At 44.8% G+C, this 13,587-nt stretch overlaps 1 protein-coding gene across 13 annotated transcripts in view; it reads left to right on the top strand.

Annotated features, from left to right (window-relative positions):
* Positions 1–13,587, top strand: part of BMP4 (bone morphogenetic protein 4) — a 163,763-nt gene that overhangs the window by 61,496 nt on the left and 88,680 nt on the right. The gene's annotated exons all lie outside the window — the stretch shown is intronic.

Genomic DNA, 13,587 nt, shown 5'->3' with positions numbered 1-13,587 from the left:
CACTGCTTTTTTCTTACTTTCTCCGTGTGTCTGCTTCGGGCTTGCTGGAGTTCTTCATTAAATCCAGAATCACATAAAGGTTTCAAAGCAACAATGATTCTGTTATTTCAGCAGAGATTACCTGTTTGAAATGAAACCCACACTGACCTGGTCCTTGTTGTGATACTGATAACAAGCCACGCTGTCCGGTCTTTATCTTACCTCCTACAGGGTAATCTTCTCTTCTGGTGCTTAATTCTGCTAATAGCACCCTTGACTGGTTGCCAGACAACAGACACAAGCAGGTGAAAAATGAATGGCTCCAGCGTGCCCGGTGATAACTGCTAGAGAGTTTTTATTCTCAGAATTCCCCCCAAAATACACAAGTGGGCTGGTGGACAATCGATTGCATTCCTTGTGTGCTTCTCCCTCCTTCAAACTGATTATTCTGTGATGATCTTTTCTACGGTTTCAGATTCTCTCTCTCTTTTTTTTTTTCCTCCTCCAAACAACAGTAAACAGTAATTCCAGATGGTAGAAATCACTTTTAAATTAAACCAGTTAATACAGAGAGCGTATGCTTATCTAATTCCCCTTTTTAAGTGGTGAGGAGACAATGCAAATGGCTAAAACTGATGTGCAGCGAAGGTATGCAAAATAATTTGAGATTGTAAGAGGTTTTTTTTTTTTTTTTTTCCCTGATTTACCGTCCATGAAAATGAATTATAGACTCGCGAAGAAAACAGAAGTTTTTATTTGCTGAGCTCAATAGGCTCCTTTCTGGGGACTTGAACTCTGCAAAGTGCTGAAAAAAAGATTACTGCATTCCACTGACAGTTCTTCTGTTTGAAGCGAATGGGAGGGAGGACAGCGTGCCGTGCTCTGCCTCTCTGCTTCCCAAAGAGAACCACAGGACTCTTGGTTGTTCCTCTGCTGCCTCTTGCTCCATTACGCATCCGAGCCTAGGTTTCATTTTAAGCAGTTCCTCTTCAAACCAGTGAGTGCAGAAGATATGTAGCACATTGCAGGTTTGTACCGTGCAGGAATCAAAGCCTTTATCCGACAGAAGATGGTGTAAATGGGCATCGTTTCTCTTCAATCAGTGGATATGCATTGATTTGCACCAGCTGAAGACTTAGCAGGGACTCACTTGTTTTTCCAAAGTGATCTTGCTTTTACCATTTGAGTATTTGATTATAAGGCAACCAGTTAGTGCTGAGGGGGAATATGGTTGGCTTCGCCGGAAAATATAAAAGTATCCACCGTTCCTTCAGGGAAATCATTTTAATAGATAACAGCATGTTGTACAATGTTTCATCAGTGATATTTAGATCTAAATTAGGAGCAGTTGTGAGATGGGTTGCCGATTTTCTTGTGATAAAAGGGAAATAGTTCAAGAAATATAGACCAGATGTTATCTTAATCCAATCCTCATGTACAAGAGCACACTATGAGACAGTAATAACAGTCCCTTCTACCTGTTTCTAATTTTCCTTCTCTGCAACACCCCCTGTGAAAAATAGATTAAACCAACACATCATTTATGAATCGGCACTGGGCGGGTTGGAGTTTGTATGGAATGCGGAGTGCGCGGCACCGACCGGAGCCTGCAGCCGCTGCGTTTTGATGCATGTTTCAAAATGCTCGTTTGACAGTACCATTTAAGACAGCAGCTCTCAGTGATTTAAAAGGAGAGTAGCCAGTTTGGGTTTGAATCAGGCTCTATGGTTCAGCATATCCCTACACGGTTTCAAATTTGTCATCAGTGTTTCTAGGCAGTGTATGTTATACAATCCTCAGCAGACCAAAAAAGAGGGGGTTGATCCTCAGCTGCTGTAAATCAACACTGATCCATTGATTTAGATGGAACTACACTGATTTGTACCATCTCATGGTCTGGATGAAGTATATTAACTTTCCCCACGAAAATCCTTCACAACAAAAAGCTCCATTCACAGTCCTGGTGGATAAACAGTAATTAATGTGTCTCTGTTCTCGTAATAATGTTTAATACCTGCATCATTTCCTCCTTGCTGGAGCAGTTGAAACATTACTCTCTGCTTTGACGTAAGAAGTCGAGTGCTGCGCGTTTGTAATATTTGGGACAGCTTTTGCCATAACTCTCCATCTGACCTAAAACTTCTGCTTGAATATGGCAGCAGTGCGCCAAGGAGGCACTTGGGCAGCTCTCCGGGGACTTGGGAGACAAGAGTTTCATTTCCTCCTTTCCCTGTGAGGAACGCAGTCATATAAAAACACTTTATTTGTCAATATTCAGAAGTGTAAGAATACTTTTTTTTTTTTTTAATTTTTTCTTGTTTTTCCTCTTCTTTTGTTCACTGGAAAAGAAAAAGAGATGTGAGGGCAACAATGATACCAACAACAGCGTTAATGAGGCCGCTTTAACCAGGGAACCGTCACAGTTTGGAGTATTCAAAACTATTTTTAAAGCAGAATAAAATCCTGTTTTCCAAATGGGACATTTTCATATTTCTGTGGACAGAGGAGACCGGAGCAGATGAGGAGGCAATGAGTCTTCAGAGATGGCCCCACACAACTGGCTGCCTGCTGCAAGGGCTGTGCAAGGGTGGAACCGCAGGTCTCCTTTGGAAACCAACACCTTTGCTTTTCATTTATATCTAAAATGAACATGCAGCCTTGCAAACGAATTCATCCTTCTGTTGCACGTGGGTTTTGTTTCTTTTTGCAACAGCTTGGAAGAAAAACGGGCAAGATTTTGCTGGAGTGAATGCCTCTGAAGGGCCAAGAGAGGCTGTATTCTCACACTGGAGAGCTGGTATCTCCCGTATTCCTGTGAAGGGTTCATATTGTGGCTGTGTGTGTATGAAGACACAGGGATGATAAGCACATCCATGAAAAAAAGTATTAAGCATTTCTGTAGGAGGACACCTTTGTATTGCGTTTTAACCTGTTAATCCAGCAGTTGTTACATTTTTATATTGCGTCTGTATCCTAAATCCTGACGGATCTTTTGAGGGCCTGTTTTTGCACTGAAATGCTCTGAGTCAGGCAGTGTAGTAAGATGTGACAGGTGAATCAACAGGAAGAGGAGAGGATGGGATCATAAGGAATGGCATGAGAAGGGTTTGAGCTGTCACACACCAGGGACTGCTCACATCAATGGGAAAGCTGTCATTTGGGATATGAGTGCTTCAGAAATTTAAGCGGACAACTTGATTGGCAATTAAAATGTACTAAAGGAGAGGAGATTTAGATTGGATATAAGGAAGAACTTTTTTACAGTAAGGACAGGGAGACACTGGCACAGGTTGTCCAGGGAGGTGGTGGTACCCCATCCCTGCAGACACCCAAGGTCAGGCTGGATGGGGCTCTGAGCACCTGATGGGGCTGTGGGTGCCCCTGTGCATTGTGGAGGAGTGGGAACCGAGGGCCTTGAAGGGTCCCTTCCAACTCAAAATCATCCTATGACACTCTGAAGAAAAGTGTGGAGTGGTTGAAAATAGCGATAGGAGAGGGAAGCTACGTGGCAGACAACGTGTGGATTGGGGAGGCTGGAAGCACTGCAGCAGCAGAGATCTATACACGCATCTAATCAAAATGCAAAGTGCAGCTTCGAGATCTCAGTGCTAAAAGGCACTGGTGGTGGTGATAGTGGGGTACGTAGGTTAATACTGAAAGCGTGCTATTAGTAATGACCAAAGACCTTTAGCCTCCTGTCCAAAATCCCTTTTTACTGTATGGAACGGGAAAGTAAACTCTATCATGTTGGGCTATTTAGTAAGCTATTAGTGCATTCATCTTTTCATCATTTGACAGGTGGAAGTAGTAGTCCAGCTTTTAGTTTTAATTATAAGGGATTCCAGATGTAGAATAGGACATAAATTAAAACCAGATCTACTCATATGTCTTTTCAAAGTAAGCCAACTTCAAGGTATCTGCTTTTCATTTCAAAATGTTATTAAAGCTATTACTAAGAAATTCATAGTCTTAGCGTGCTCCAATAATTGACACCTTTAAAGTGACTAAACAGATTTAGAGCGTGCAGAAAAGTAAATTTGTCTTAGAGAATGACTCTAATCATCCATTTACATAGAATGGACAAATCAGTGTTTGCGCTGCAGAAGGGCGGCGAGCAGCCCGTGTGGATGGCTCTGCCTGCTCCTCCAGCCCGGGCGGCCGCTGGGTGTTAGCTTGGCTCCGTGCTACACTGCTATGAGAGCAAAGAGAAAGGATGAAGGCCTGACCCAGCGCCGGTGGAAGTCAATGGGAGGCTTTTGATGAGCTCTCCATCACAGCCTCCTCCTCTCTTGTTGACTTTCCCTGTGTTATGCTACGTCGGAAGTTGCGTTTTTTGAAAGAAAATTAACTCCAGAACCACTTTTTGCAGTGGTAGCGTCTTTACCCCCCAACTGTAACTAAACCTGCAGATTCCTTTCCAAAAACCCTTTATTTCCTCGAGACCTGTTTATCCAGGGGTACGTTACGACCATGCAAATATGCCGTCCATCTGACTTCATAAAAAGTCTGAGGTTTCCAATAATTAGAATGATAGCTGGCAAGTCTGATAAATTAGAGAAATAACTTGTTTGGTGTAAACTGAGCCTGTTTCTGAGGCAGAAATGTTAGGCTTTTATCCTCTGGAGTGTGATTGAAAGGGTGAGAAGTTAATTTGGCAGCTTCGCTTCTATGGTTTCATAATGTTTCTCCTCCCCCCTCCCCTCAGCTTCAGGGAAGGACTGTGATTTCAGTGCTTTGCGCCTGCCCTCATACAAGGCAAGAGCATGACCCGAAACGAAACCCCTCTCCCCAGGGCACATCCTGAGCAGTAACAGCTTGGCTCAAGTGTTTCTTATGAACAGCCGTCCAGAGCACTTGATCTAAATCATGCCATTTCCTTCACAGTATGGCACAGTTAACAAGTCAGTGCATCAACACAATCTGCAGATGGCAGTTCAAAAGGTGCACGTTCCCCAGCAAGATAAAGGGCAATGAGTTCCATGGGTTAGCTCATTACTTGGATTCAGGCAGGGGCTCCGTAGGGGTGTGAGGGAGGAAAAGGGGGCAGCAAACCTGGAGAATGCACGTCTACACAAATAAAGGCAGCGTTGCAAGGAGCGTGTTATTGAAGGGAAGTGCAAACAGCTCGCAGAGAATGGCTTCCTTCAGAGGTGGCAGCTTCGGCCCCGAAACGCAGGATGAGGAGTGTGACAGCAGTGGCAATGCGCAGGGCCTGCGCGCCGCTGTTTCTCCTGGCAAACACGATGCCCTTCCCCAAGCAAAACCCCGGGGATTCAGGAGAGGCAGAGAGCGATCGGCGAGGGCCTGGAGCTCGTGGTGCTCTGCTCTGCATCCTGCCTGGGAGTGTGAACCTGTGCTCTGCGGCGCCGCAGAAGGGCTCTGGGGAGCGGCGTGCTCTCCCGTGCAAATGGCATCGGGGCTGAGCGTCCAGTGGAGAATCTCTGAGACATATTGGTCCTTTAGACTTCAAAACAAGCCTAAATTGGAACCATATTGCTGGAATACTTCTTAGCTAACATTTATATTACTTCAGTTACCAAATCCAGACTAAGTCCCAGGACTCGGCAGGGGAGGACATAATATATTAGGAAGTAAGATGGGGGTGTGCACTTCTGGCCTCCTATTTTATAGAAATGCACAAAAAGTTTCCTCACACAAGCAAGGAAATTAGTACAAGGCCCTCAAATGCCGATTTCCAGTGGCAAACGGGGGCAGTCCACCGCTCCCCTCCCCTCGGCCCTGACCGTTCTGAGCGTGCCATGCCTTGGGGATAGTTTGGGTTACTTGGGGTAGGACTGTCGCATAGAAGCTCAGGTATCAGAGCAGATAATTATACACATATAGCTAGATACAGTGAATTGTCACAGGATGAGATACATCTCGGGAGACCAAACAAGCCTCCCCTATACTGATCTTTGTAAGCGAATCTCTTTGGGAACTATCAAGATGGTGCTTTACCACGAATTTCACTGCTGAGGAAAAAGGAGCTCTTCCGAGATGTTTGTTTGCTCGCTTGGATCAAAAGCTGGCGAGTGAAGGCTTTTTTCTTTCTGCGCTCACATTGGTATGAATGCGCTGAAAGGCTCTAACACATCTGCTGATACCCCATGTTCCTGCAGCAGAGCAGTTCGGGGCAGGTTAGGATAGAGGGGAAGCGAACCCCCCTTCCCCTGCCCATAGCTTCCATTCTACAAGGGATGACTTTGCGGTGAACTCCCCGCTCTACCTCGCAATTCTTTTGAAGAAACGGTGCTAAAACTGGGAAGGGCAAACCCTGAGCGGCCGTAGGCAGAGGTGTTTTGAACTGAGTTCATTCCTTGCGCAATCTGATTGATTTAGTAGAGTTATGCCAGAGAGAAATTTGGCTTTTGAGTGATGTGTCATGTTTCTTTGTTTGACTTATCAAACAGGTGCTTAGCGACAGCATCTTCCACTGGGTTATCCAGGAGCATTCACTTGCTTCTTTCATTATCCTTGCTTTAATATGCATCCAAAGCTGTGCTGAGCTTAAAACTGAGCCAAGACTTCAGGCTGTGCCCCACTGGGACATGCAGGTACACAGCATGTTTTGCAAGGCGCTTTCTGTATCCATTTCTTATTGACAGCAGCGCCTGCAACTGCCGGTTTTCTCAGTTCAGTGAGACAAATTGAGGCTCTTTAGCTGCGAGCCATGGATTTTTCCAGCTTTGGTGAGTTCATCCTTAAACTAAAGCAGCAGAAGAGAGCTTCAATGGGAAGGAGTCGAACTCAATTTCATTCAAAATGCTCCGGTTTCTGCTGAGATCAGCAGAAAACAAGCGAGCCCCAAAGGCCTCAGACCTGAGCTGACAGGCAGCAGCCTTCAGCAGGTTGTTCCCAGCTGGCGCGGAGCACAGCTCGCTGTCCCATGGAGATGGTGGAGGGCTTCATTCATGAGATCTGCGGCAGCCCCAGCTTGCCTAATCCCTTATCTCTGTGTGCTTCACAGTCATTGCCTGTAAGGAAAGTGTTGCTCTTTTGTTTGGCTACTTTGCTTTCTTAGGTTACACCTTAAGTTTGGCTCAGTAAAGTACACCTGACAAACAAACGCATGTGACTTATGAGAAGGATTATATGACATGGTTGCTTGTAACAGCGGGAAACAGACCTTCGTGAATTAAGTCCCCTCCATCCTCGTGCTGCCGTGATTTTTCTCCTAATGACGCCTGTCAGAGAAGAGCATGGTTCGTTCCAGTAGTTCTTACTGATCAGCACGCTCGTGTTTCTTGGAACTACAGTGGAAATATCTGGTGTTGTGCTGAAACAGAATCCCAGACCCTCGCAGTGCCTTAGTCTCCCAGAAAGCATTCTGCATCTTTATCATGAGCCATCAGTGTTATGATAGCACAGGGAGGCCCTGGGGACTCTGGTGTGCAAGGAGCCATATGCTGAGACATGAAATAAAGAGATCGATCTCACACAGGCAGTCAGCAGCAGAGCTGGCACGCAAACTGAGGTCTTCTGCCTCCCAGTCCCATGCTTTCATTGTGAAATCACTCCGTTCTTTCAGCTGGATCTCCAGGCTCCAGTCTTAGCGCTGTAGTTTCTCTGTCCCTCACGGAAACACCAGGACCGGGCTTCACAGACTCTCTGCAACTCTATCCCTTTTGGGCTGTAATTGATTTGGAGTCGGGTGGTGGTGTAACATAACCCGTATGGAATCTGTTGGTGAAGTTTATGGCCATTCAGTTAAAAAAAAAAGATGAGGAGGGAGTATAGAGGAGGAGTGGGAAGTGCAGTGTATGAGGGTTGAGTTCTGAGGTTTGAAGCAGTGATGGATGTTTTGAAGGAGAGAAACTTGTTGATGTCTTGGGTATGGAGAATTCTGCTTTACCAGCTCCGACACCATGCCCTTGCTCAGCTTGCCCATGGCAGCCTATGCATGCACTGAAGAACCTACAGAGCCTGTCCCCAGCTCTGGTTAGTCTTTAAACCAGCATGAAAATGCAGTGAACTATAGGATTCTTCAAAAAATATATTAAAAAAAAAAAAAGACAGGGTTAATGAAAAGAAAAAAAAGGATTGCCACATTGCTGGCTCTTCATTGCCTGGTTGTGTTGCTGTAGAAAATCTGTGAACATCTCTCTTGCCTTCCCTAAACTTCAGTGGTATTTGTGTAACTAAGGAAGATTTTCCAGTGTGACTCTTGGGTCTCTTGAGGTACTGCAGTCGGCTTGGTGTTATTTGTAGAACTGAATCACTGGCCCCAGACTGAAAGTCTTGGAAAGTCTTAGAAAGTCTTTGACAGTCTTCTGGCCAGAGAAGCTGTGGCTGCCCCATCCCTGGAGGTGCTCAAGGCCAGGTTGGATGGGGCTCCAGGCAGCCTGATCTATGGCCTGATGGAGTGGTTGGCAGACCTGTCTGCAGCAGTGGGTTGGAACTCTTTGAGGTCCCTTTCAATTCAAATCATTCTATGATTCTGTGATTCTACGAATGAACAGAAAAGATCTTCATTGGCAGTACTGGGTATTCTGATTTGGTAAATTTGTCTGGGATGACAGATGTGATAGGCCAAAAAATTGTTCTTTCTGTGACAAAAGCTTTCCTTTCCCAAGTTTTGTAGATATTCTTCCAAGTGCAAAAATTTTTCTAGAAAAGACTTCTTACCTAGCCACAGAATCATTGAACACAGAAATTAGGTATTTCTGTTGTTGCTGCCATGACTGTCACCTCTGGTCTTGCTTCCAAAAGGAAGAGAGGCAGTCAGGTTCTATCTCTCTCTGGGCTGTTAGCAGCAGTGCACAAAATGCTCTCATGGAGTGGCTACTAAGAGCCAACCTGCTGCTGCCACAATGAATTCATATTTTCACAATTTATAGTGGAAAATAACCTCTTCTTGAAACAGATGGACTAGTAAATAAAGGCAGTGATAGGAACTTCCGAATTACTCTTAACAGAGCTTGTCATTTTCCATTGCACTTTGTGGGACACATACCACATCTGTAGAGTGTGTCTTCTTTGCTTTTAAGCTCTGATGGATTCTTCCATAGGGGTGATACTTTTTGAAAGAAAAAATAGCGACCCTCGTTTCTGCCACAGTGTCCCAGCAACTGGAGATGAGCTGCAAGGAGGGAAAAGCAAAGTGTTTTGTCCACAGGACTGCCATAAGCTTCCCCTGACTCTGCAACAAGTGGCGAGCAGGGAAGGGGTCATACTTTATTCTCTCAGCTCCTTGGGGTGGTGCAGGAATGAGTGCACTCGAGGCTTTGAGCCAAAGCTCAGCCTCACCCTTCTGCCCACGTCATTCATGGTAAACGATACCGATGCTTCTCTCTTCCTTTTGGGTCAGCTGGTCTGTAGTGCAGGGATGTTATCACAGGATGCCAGGAGTATTTCTTTGCTGACAGGCATGCTTTAAAGTCTACAGCCACGGTGATTGCCAGAGGCCTGGCTGTTAGAAATGGGGCGAGAAACAGAATCATAGAATGGTTTGTGTTGGAAAGGACCTTTATAGGCCATTTTGTCCTGCTCCCTTGCAATGATGTACAGGGACATCTACAGTTCAGTCATCCAATGTGTCCAATGCAGATGGAGAGGCTTCAGTTCTCCCACAACTAGTGCTGGCTCTGGTCTCTGTTGGTGGGGTGAAAAACCAAGAGAAGGACGTCTTCCTCAGCATACCCAAGAATCTTGTCTGAACACTGAACTGGATCAGAGAAGCTTCTAATTCTGGGCAAAGCAATTGCCTTGGAGCTGGCAGGCTGGCATTGGCTCTGCTGCATCACAGTCCCTGGATGAGCAATCCCACTGCTCTTTTGGTGGAGAAGTTGGGCTGTGAGAAGGAAGTAATTTTCCCAGCAGCAGCAGCAGCAAGCAGCAGCTGTCTTGCTGTCCTCCCCTGTTTCCCTAGCAGCAGGAGAAGCAAACCAGATTATTCACAGCTCTTTTCCCTTTCCCTTCTTCCCTGGCTCACAGCCCCACCTCCGTCTCCAGAGGTGCCTGCCCCTGACTTCTATAGGTGACAACATTCACTCTCATCTGTGTGGCAGATGACACTTTATCTGGCTCATAATTTGATAATGACATCCTGTTTATCAAACTTTCTCCTGCCATTTCATATGGATAGGAATTTCCTTTTCCATGTGCTGCTCAATCCCAGTGTTGTCGAATAGCATAATATTCCGGTCTGCTGCTTGTTTATAGCTGCCTTTCATCTTCAATTATTCACTATATTTTTGCAGTGGGTAACTGAATGATTCCTGTATTCAGGCCAAATCCCGCTTGTTTGGTTCATGTGAGTAATCTAAGAAAGCCTGACGCTGTTCCCTGATCTGTCTGGGAATGCTTGCATGACAAGTGGTCCCCAGGCATGGGACCCACGAGCAGGAGCAGAGTCCTGAAACTCAGCCCATCTTCCTATCATTACATAGGCACTGGGCAAACACAGCCCTCCCAGAGTGTGACTATAGCTCTAGAAAGTCGTCCTGTTCATGGGCAGCTGGATAACATTAATTTTTACAAGCCATTGGTACATAATGTGGAGTATACCAGCTGCCTTCCTGTTTTCAGGGAGGGGTGAGAGAAGGCCTCAGGCCATTCCAGTTGGGCCGTGCTCCTGAAAAGGGCAACTAGAGTAGGAAACATGCAAAGTGAAAAATTTTCCCAGTTCTTCCATGCAGCTGTCATCAGTAGCACAAACAAGCTGGTGCTGCCAGAGCTGCTGGGCTACCCGCTGCCGGAGTCATTTCATCCCAAATCACTGCCATGCTCTGCTGGCAAGAGTATTTTGCGTGGATGCCTTTGTTTAGCTGAGCTGCAGGATGCTGATCTTGGTTTGCCTCAGGATGCTACTGCAGCTTCTCCATTTTTCATGGAATCATAGAATCATTAAGGTTGGCAATGACCACTAAGATCATCTAATCCAACTGTCAAGTTGATATATTTTTTCCAGACAAGGGTCCAAAACTGTATACCACTCCGGATGAGTATAGTTGTTACTTTTGTGCTTTCTTGAAGCATCCTGTGGCATGACCACTATCTGCGGAGCTCTGAACAGGGACCGAGGTGCTGCAGAGGTGAAATATGTGAATTTAGAATAATTAACTTCTTTCTGCCACGTGCCACTGCCACTTCCACAGTGGGATCACTGCCGGAGAAAGGAGGGCTGGTCTGCTTTAAGATCATTTCCTTTGGAGGGAGATGTCGGTTCAACTTTCTGCTCTGTTAAAGACTCTCTTTGTGAGTCTCAGTAAGCCACTTAGACTCTCTATGATTGTCATGTGTAAAACAGTGGTAACAGTCTTCCATTACTAATGCACATGAAAGATAAGGAATTAAAGAAACGTTAAGAGTCAGCCATTATAATGTAGAGAGCCCGAGTGAGAGGAGTAACTGCCCTGAGGAGATGAACTACTTGGGAGGGACTAAAGTAATGAATAAGGTAGTTGAGGTTTGGGGATGAAAGGGGTAGAGGTATGGAAAAACAGGCAGGGTGGGGAGATGTAGTTGCTGGGAAGGATTTGGGATAGGCAGAAGCAAGATGAAAGTGCTGGAGCTAAACTCACAAGGAGGGGAATGAATGGGAGAGTCAAATGTTGCCAGTGTCCCAAGCTGAACTGTTTGTCCCTGGGATCTATCTTTGTCTTATTTATTTGTTGGTTTACTTGCATTTTCTCGAACAACGTCTTCATTGGCTACTTTTACAAAATCTGAATATGTAAGTATTTAGATTTTATATAAATAAAAGCATTTTGGGACTTGAACTGGCCGTGTTTTGGTAGAGCAGTGGGTTTACAGTTTTGAATGCTGTGCAGTGCTTGTAAATTAGTTACAGTACAACAGTTGAGACCTCCGGTGCCTAAACAGAGCAGTTTGGCTGAGCTCTGACCATCTGGGCTGTAAAGAGAAGGCAGTCTGTTAACAACTGCTCCTTCCGTCACTTGTGCGAGCCTTGTAGCTTCCAGCTTTACCTGTCTTTTCCAGCATAAGGAAACCTAACACCAGCCCTTCAGAAAGGCTCTAACCAGGATCAAGAGAACTACAGAACTGTAATACAAATGTTCATATAGGTATATCAGTAAGAAATAGTTGATACCTGTGTGAAATATGACATACTTGAGAAGAGATAACATGATTCCTGTGCAGAAAAGTCCTATCTTACAAATGTCTTGGAGTTCCCTGGGGGGATCAATGAACGAGTGAATATCAGTGATCCGGTGGATATAATGTTTGGGATTTCCACAAGACTTCACAGATAATCTCCCACCAAAGGCTCTAACAAAATCTAGCAACCATGGGATAGTTCTTTGCATGGATAAATAGCCAGCTTGAAACAACAGGATGCAAAGATTGGAAACAAATGGTCAGCTCTTGCAGTGAGGGAAGTTCAGAGGTAGAATATTGAGCTGGTGCCAGTGCTAGTCAACATATTCATATGAGAACATGAGAGAAGAAGTAGTGAGAAAATGTGGTGGTAAGGACTTAGTCAGGGGAATAAGGTTAATGGTAAGTAGTGAAAGAATTTAAAAGAGCTTGCAAGACTCAGTGAATGGCCAACAAAATGGAAGGTGAAATTCAACAGACACAACTGTAAGCAGATGTACACTGGGAAGTGTTGTAGGTGTCTCACATAAAGTCAGGAGCTTTAAGCTGAGTGTTACTACCTGGGAGAAGGATGTGATGATCACTAGTTTTCCTGGGTACTTCTGCAAATATGGCTGTTCAATGCTCAGTAACACTCAAAAAATCCTAAATCATATGTTCTGAACTAACAGGAAGGGAGTGGACATAAAAAAATCCTTATACCATTATATAAATCCACCTTTTGCCCATTCATCCAGTATGTTGTACAATTTGGGGCCTTTATTTAAAAAAATATATATACATTGGAACTAGAAAAACTTCAGAGAAGGGTAACAGGGCTGGGATGGTGCTTGGTTCTCATTAATGTGGAAAACCTGAGGACTGATGTGGAGAGTATTGGTAGGGATCAGCTCTTCATATATCAGTATAAGAGCTAGAGGGCAATGGGAGCTAACTCAGCTAAGGGGAGTTCTGTTCAAACCAGAGAAAAGAGGTGGGTAGTTCACTGCTGGAGCTCTGTGTCAAGGGTCGTGTAGATGGATGTAAAAGTAGGTTTCCAGGAAGACTGCACAAATACTTGGAAGAGAGATTTGTTTTCTAAACAGAACCATGAAATCCACTAGGCCAGGCAGAGTTGGAAGCTGGAAGAGTATTGAGGCAAATTAATTGCCCTGTTCTTACTCTCTCCTGGATGCCTCCTTAGTACCATTACTAAGAAAAGGATATGGATGCCTGCTCTGACCGAGTGTAATGATTATTTGTTCTCATTTGTATGTGCTTCATAAATCAAACATCCACGGGACATTCAGATTCACACACAGTCTCTTACTTTAGTAGAACAAGATCTAACCTTGGTGGTGAGGAGGCAGTTCAGATCTGGAAAGAAAGAAAAAAGATTTAGAAGATTTACCACCCCCATCTGGCTTTTGAATAGCTCAACAACTTTCCATGTCTTTTCAACACTCCTCCCTCATACCTCATTACAGAGTTGGTGGCAAGGTATTTTCTTTCATCTGCTCATTCATTCACTTTACAGAAAGTACCTCAAGTTCTTTGTAAGGATATCTC

Source organism: Numida meleagris, chromosome 6, assembly GCF_002078875.1.
Source record: "Numida meleagris isolate 19003 breed g44 Domestic line chromosome 6, NumMel1.0, whole genome shotgun sequence".
Taxonomy (NCBI): domain Eukaryota; kingdom Metazoa; phylum Chordata; class Aves; order Galliformes; family Numididae; genus Numida; species Numida meleagris.
Note: the sequence above shows the minus strand (reverse complement) of the source record. Positions and strands in the feature narration are given on the sequence as shown.